The sequence below is a fragment of the Suricata suricatta genome, chromosome 3 (genome assembly GCF_006229205.1).
Source record: "Suricata suricatta isolate VVHF042 chromosome 3, meerkat_22Aug2017_6uvM2_HiC, whole genome shotgun sequence".
Lineage (NCBI taxonomy): Eukaryota > Metazoa > Chordata > Mammalia > Carnivora > Herpestidae > Suricata > Suricata suricatta.
Window position 1 is genome coordinate 90,760,823 of NC_043702.1, and position 6,000 is coordinate 90,766,822.

At 35.8% G+C, this 6,000-nt stretch overlaps 1 protein-coding gene across 1 annotated transcript in view; it reads left to right on the forward strand.

Moving 5' to 3' along the window:
- The window catches only part of ZRANB3 (zinc finger RANBP2-type containing 3), a 281,276-nt gene that overhangs the window by 121,499 nt on the left and 153,777 nt on the right, over window positions 1–6,000 (forward strand). The window lies entirely within an intron of this gene.

Genomic DNA, 6,000 nt, shown 5'->3' on the forward strand with positions numbered 1-6,000 from the left:
ATGACTTACCTCCACATTCTCTTCTTTAGGAAAAAAATGAGTTACAGTGTAACAGGAACATGAATGCTGTGCAGAAAGTTTGATACAGGGATTCTTGGATTATGCTGATTTATAATTACCTAAGTTTTTAGTTTGGACCCGTTATTCTATAGTCATTTGTTTAGATTAGGTGCTGTAGTTAGAAACATAGTCATTGCCTGTGAAGAACTTCAACAATGTAAATAAAGGGATAGTATATAGACATTTGGGAAACAACAGAAATTTCTATTTTGAAACAGGATGAATTCCAGAAGTGTCTTCATCAATTAATAAATTTGAGTGTCCAGAGACAGAGGCTCATGTTTTTAGTCCCTTAGTATTTTTTCATCAAACAGGAATGTAAACTTGAAAACCTCAAAACTAGGCATAACCATTTTATCTAATATATATAAAATAAATGTGTGGTACATGTATGCATGTGTATGTTTGTCTTTCACTTTTTAAACAGTTCTGTTTTATTTATGTCCAGAGAAATCATATTATTTCAGTTAACACCATCTTGATAATCTCCACCAGTGATTCAGAGGGAAAACTCTCATCAAGTGTGTTGTCATTGCTATCTTGTTCTTGATTTTGATGTCACAGAGACATCACAGAGACATTTGGATGGGCCTTAAATCTGTGGAGTTGTTCATGGCATGGATTGAAATAAACATTTGATCGGCACCTTAAGCCTTCTTAACTTTTATATTCTTCAACCAATTCCTGTCTTCTCCTCAGTTAACATTTAACTAAGGATTGTGTGGAATTCATGATGAACCTTCAGCCAGCAAGAATTTTTCATTACGCCATCTGTTTTTTCCTCATCTCTTACTATTTACAGTTACATAGCTCTTGTCACATGTTGAGTGACTTCAACACTGTTTCAACAGCATTCTTATTTCTTAATTTTAATGCATTTAAAAGAACTATTTAACATTTCCTCAACACTTTAAAAAGGACTCCACTTTTGTGTCCGTCATAATTACTTCTTTTTACCAGCTTTTTAAAGACTCATTCGTTTATGCCTATTCGACCTTACAAGGTTATTATGTTAAATCCTATCAGTGATGTTGATTTTTCATAAAAAAGAATCCTCAACACATGATGCACATGTGTAAGATCACAGCTCACAACCTCTGATATCCTCTGTTAGCAGTAGAATTGAAATGCCATTTTTATGGGCTCTCACTAAGCTAGTGTGGATGAAAGTTAGTAAATTAAAAGTGTTGAAGTAGAAAGAACTTGTATATATGTAAATTACATGAACTCTGGTTTGACCTTAATTCTATTTCCTAATGCTGTTCTCCTTTTCCTGTTCTTATCACATAATGGTAGTGAAGTCACAGGAGGAAATACAGTTTATAATTTGGAGGTCAAACTCCTTTTCTGATTTTTAAATTAAAAAGCATGTTTTGAAATGATGAATATTTGACTCATCAAATAGCTAAAAGCTTTAGGAAGGCAATTTTACATCTCTGTTATCGAACCTACTTTTTTTTAGATACTTGAATACCCACTTGGAGTATTGTGTAATTTAGCTGTCTACTGTGATCTTTCCTCCCTAGCTTTAGAAACAAATGACGTTCTTCAACTAGCATTACTCCCCCTTTTAGGATCTTTCCACTGTTATCTTTTTTCTAATGTATTCATATTTTGTGGACTTATATAATCTATCTACTGTATATAAGTTAATCATTAACTTTAAATTGGAATGATAACTTAAGTTCTGTTTAATTCTAATTAAGTGATCATTGAGTATTGCCAGTATAAAAATATATTTTAGTTAACATGCCTGCGCTGTTTAATAAAATTAACTTTAGAAATCTAGCTTAAACTGTTATAATTACTTCCTGTTTCTCCGTCTCTCAGTTTAATGCAATTAAATGTTGTCTCAAGAACTATGTAGTGAATATACAGAAACACTTGTGAATTTGTATTCCATAAATAATAGAACTCAGAAAATAGTTTACCATCAGGCTGTTGCACTGTTGTTTTTTAATAATTACTTGTGAACCACTTTGTCCTTATTCTTAAGCTGGAAACTATTGAAAGTGTTTATTCATGAAAAAATTTTAAATGTGAAAAATAGTTTCACATTAACACAAAGCAGGTAATTTAATAGGATATGCATGGCAAAAAATATTAAACCTACACATTTCCTACCCTATTTGTCAAGTATTTAAAAACTGTTTTTCTCTATAGAAATTTAGTACTTAGAAATTTTTACAGTGTTCATTTTTACTTAAGATGGGATTAATATCCTTGATTTATATAATAGCCTAATATTGTGTCATAATGGACAGAAGTTTTAGTATATGGATTTTGTCTTTACTTGTCCACAGTATCTGTTACCAAAGCCAGAAAATTCCTACTTTTTTTGGTAACATTTTTTGTTAATACTCTATTTTAGTCCCCCATCCCTAGCATGCACACATGCGCGTGCACACACACACACACACACACACACACACACACTTTTTAAAAAATTTCCTCCTTCCTCTTACTTGACAAAACATTTGGGGGGGGTATATACCAAATAAAGTATCACTTCCTTCCTTTTTCAGAAGAAAAGGAAACCATTTGTTAAGGCTGGACTACATGGTTTACCTTACTTTATGGCTATTTTGGGACATATTAATAAATAAAAACTTGGAACAAGGGTCCTATAGTCATCATTATCAATGCTTTTCTTTTGGTCAAGGTACTTCTCTGCAGGGGGAGTGGGAGAGGCTGTTCCAAGCTGGTAGAAGCACTTCTGCAGGCTGAAGTTTGAAAACTCTTGTCTGTTTTTCTGCAAGCAGAAATGTGTAGGTGTGTGGAAACAATGAAGGACCTATGTGGAAGGTTATTTTCGCTCAGAAGACCTTAAAATTGGTGTTATGATATGCACTCTGCCAATATTTTTTTATTATTTATTGTCAGTTTGGTTTCCATATAACACCCAGTGCTTCTCCCCACAAGTGTCCCCCTCCATGACCATCATTCCCTTCCCTCCCTCTCCCTCCAGCCCCCTTCAGCCCTTGGTTCATTTTCAGTATTCAATAGTCTCTCATGGTTTGTATCCCTCTCTCTCCCCAACTCTCTTTCCCCCTTCCCCTCCCTATGGCCCTCTCTTAGGTTTCTCCTGTTAGACCTATGAGTGCAAACATATGGTATCTGTCCTTCTCCACCTGACTTATTTTGCTTAGCATGACACCCTCGAGGTCCATCCACTTTGCTACAAATGGCCAGATTTCATTCTTTCTCGTTGCCATGTAGTACTCCATTGTATATATACACCACATCTTCTTGATTTATTCATCAGGTGATGGACATTTAGGCTCGCTCCATGTTTTGGCTCCTGTTGACAGTGCCGCTATGAACGTTGGGGTACATGTGCCCCTATGCATCAGCACTTCTATACCCCTTGGGTAGGTCCCAAGCAGTGCTACTGCTGGATCATAGGGGAGTTCTATGGATAGTTTTTTGAGGAACATCGACACTGTTTTCCAGAGCAGCTGCACCAGTTTATATTCCCACCAACAGTGTAAGAAGGTGCACTCTGCCAATATTACCTTTATAGATTTGAGGACGAAAAAGTTAAAATAGGCATGAATGATTTTAGTTTTCTTTTTCTGTAAGCCTAACTACATTTGACAAAAGTGAGCTGAGATGGCAGTTTTGATTCCATTGGTATCTATAAATCTTAGTTTTCATTTACTGGTTCCAAGCTGAATTACACTGTTTCCTTGAGCTCTTCCTGTTTTGTTGCATTTTTGTGGAATGAATGAATTAGTTAAATAGTTAGCACTTAACTAGCACCTATGTGCCAGGTTCTTTTCTAGTGATTTACATATACTAATTTACTTCATCCTCACAACAACCCTGTGGGGTGGGGTAGTGGTATTCTTATTACTATTATTATTCTCATTTTATAGGTGAGAAAACTGAAGCACAGAGAAGTTAGGTAAACTGCCCAAGAATTTGCAGCTATTATGTGCTAGGAGCTGAAATATTTGACCTGAAATAATCCAGCTCCCAAGTCTCTCTATCAATTACTATTCTATACAGAGTCTCTAGGTGCCAGACTTTCTATATTTAGAAACAGGATTCTTGAGTTCAGAAGAATTTTCAGGACACAAGTGCTCAAATAAATGAAGCTAAATGTTAGAATGATGGTGATAGCCTAAAAATCTTGTGCTGGTGAGACTGTTCGTATTCCTTTAAAACAGTATTATTTGCCTGTTTCCTTCCTTTCCTTATTTCTGAGGGTAGCCTTATTATTTTTATGTCCTTTTTTAAAAATAATTTCTTTAGATTTTTTTATTTTAAAATAATTTTTATTTTAGAATTATTTAGGTCTTAAATACAGAATTATTATAAAGATAGTACAGAGAGTTCTTGTATACCCCGTATCCTGTCCCCTATTATTGTCTTAGATTACTGTGGTATATGTGTCTTAACACATAATCATTAATTATGATTAACTAAAGATCATACTTTGCTTAGGTATCCTCAGTTTTTTCCCAATGTTCTTTTTCTGTTCCCAGATTCTATCCAGATACTTATTGCACTTAGTAATCATATCTATTTAGGCATCTGTTGTTTGTGACAGTTTCTCAGACTTTTCTTGTTTTTGAAGTCTTTTACAGTTTGAGACTTAATCGTGTAGTAGTTTATGGAATGACCCTTAATTGGCATTTGTTTGGTATTTTCCTCATGATCACACTAGGGTAATGTGTTTTGGGGAAGAAACCACAGAGGTAGGGCTATTGTCATCAAGTCAGCTTAAGGGTATATACAGTCAGTATGAATTTTCACTATAGATCTCCTGTCTTGATACAGAGTTTGTCATATTTCTCCACTGTAAAGTTGTGATTTTTTTTCTCCCTTTCTTTTGAAAGAAAGTAACTATATGCGGCCCATAATTAAAGAATAGGCAGTTATACTTCATTTCCTTAAAGGCAGAGTAAATTTGAAATTCAGTCATTCATACATCATTTTATCACTTGTTTATATCAATATGGACTCCTGGATACTCATTTTTATGTTTTGAGTTATTACACAATAGTCCTTTGTGTTTTTCTTTTTGCTCAAATTGTTATAGCTCTGGCCAGAGACAGCTCTTTTTTTTTTTTAACCTTGATTTTATTTTATTTATTTTTTAAAAATAGTTTATTGTCAAATTGGTTTCCATACAACACCCAGTGCTCTTCCCCACAAGTGCCCTCCTCCATCACCACCATCTCTTTTCCCCACTCCCCCTTCCCATTCAACCCTCAGTTCCTTTTCAGCATTCAATGGTCTCTCAAGTTTTGTATCCCTCTCTCTCCCCAACTCTCTTTCTCCCTTCCCCTCCCTCTGGTCCTCCATTAGGTTTCTCCTTTTTCCTGTTAAACCTATGAGTGCAAACATATAGTATCTGTCCTTCTCTGCCTGACTTATTTTGCTTAGCATGACACCCTCGATGTCCATCCACTTTGCTACAAATGGCCATATTTCATTCTTTCTCCTTGCCATGTAATACTCCATTGTGTATATATACCACATCTTCTTGATCCACTCATCAGGTGATGGACATTTAGGCTCTTTCCATGTTTTGGCTATTGTTGACAGTGCTGCTATGAACATTGGGGTACATGTGCCCCTATGCATCAGCATTTCTGTCTCTCTTGGGTAGAACCCCATAAGGGAGTTCTATGGATAGTTTTTTGAGGAACCTCCACACTGTTTTCCAGAGCGGCTGCACCAGTTTACATTGCCACCAACAGTGTAGGAGGGTGCCCATCTCTCCACACCCTCCCAGCATCTATAGTCTCCTTATTTGTTCATTTTAGCCACTCTGACTGCTGTAAGGTGGTATCTCAGTGTGGTTTTGATTTGTGTTTCCCTGATGATGACTGATGTTGAGCATCGTTTCATGTGCCTGTAGGCCATCTGGATGTCCTCTTTGGAGAAGTGTCTGTTCATGTCTTCTGCCCATTTCTTCACTGGGTTATT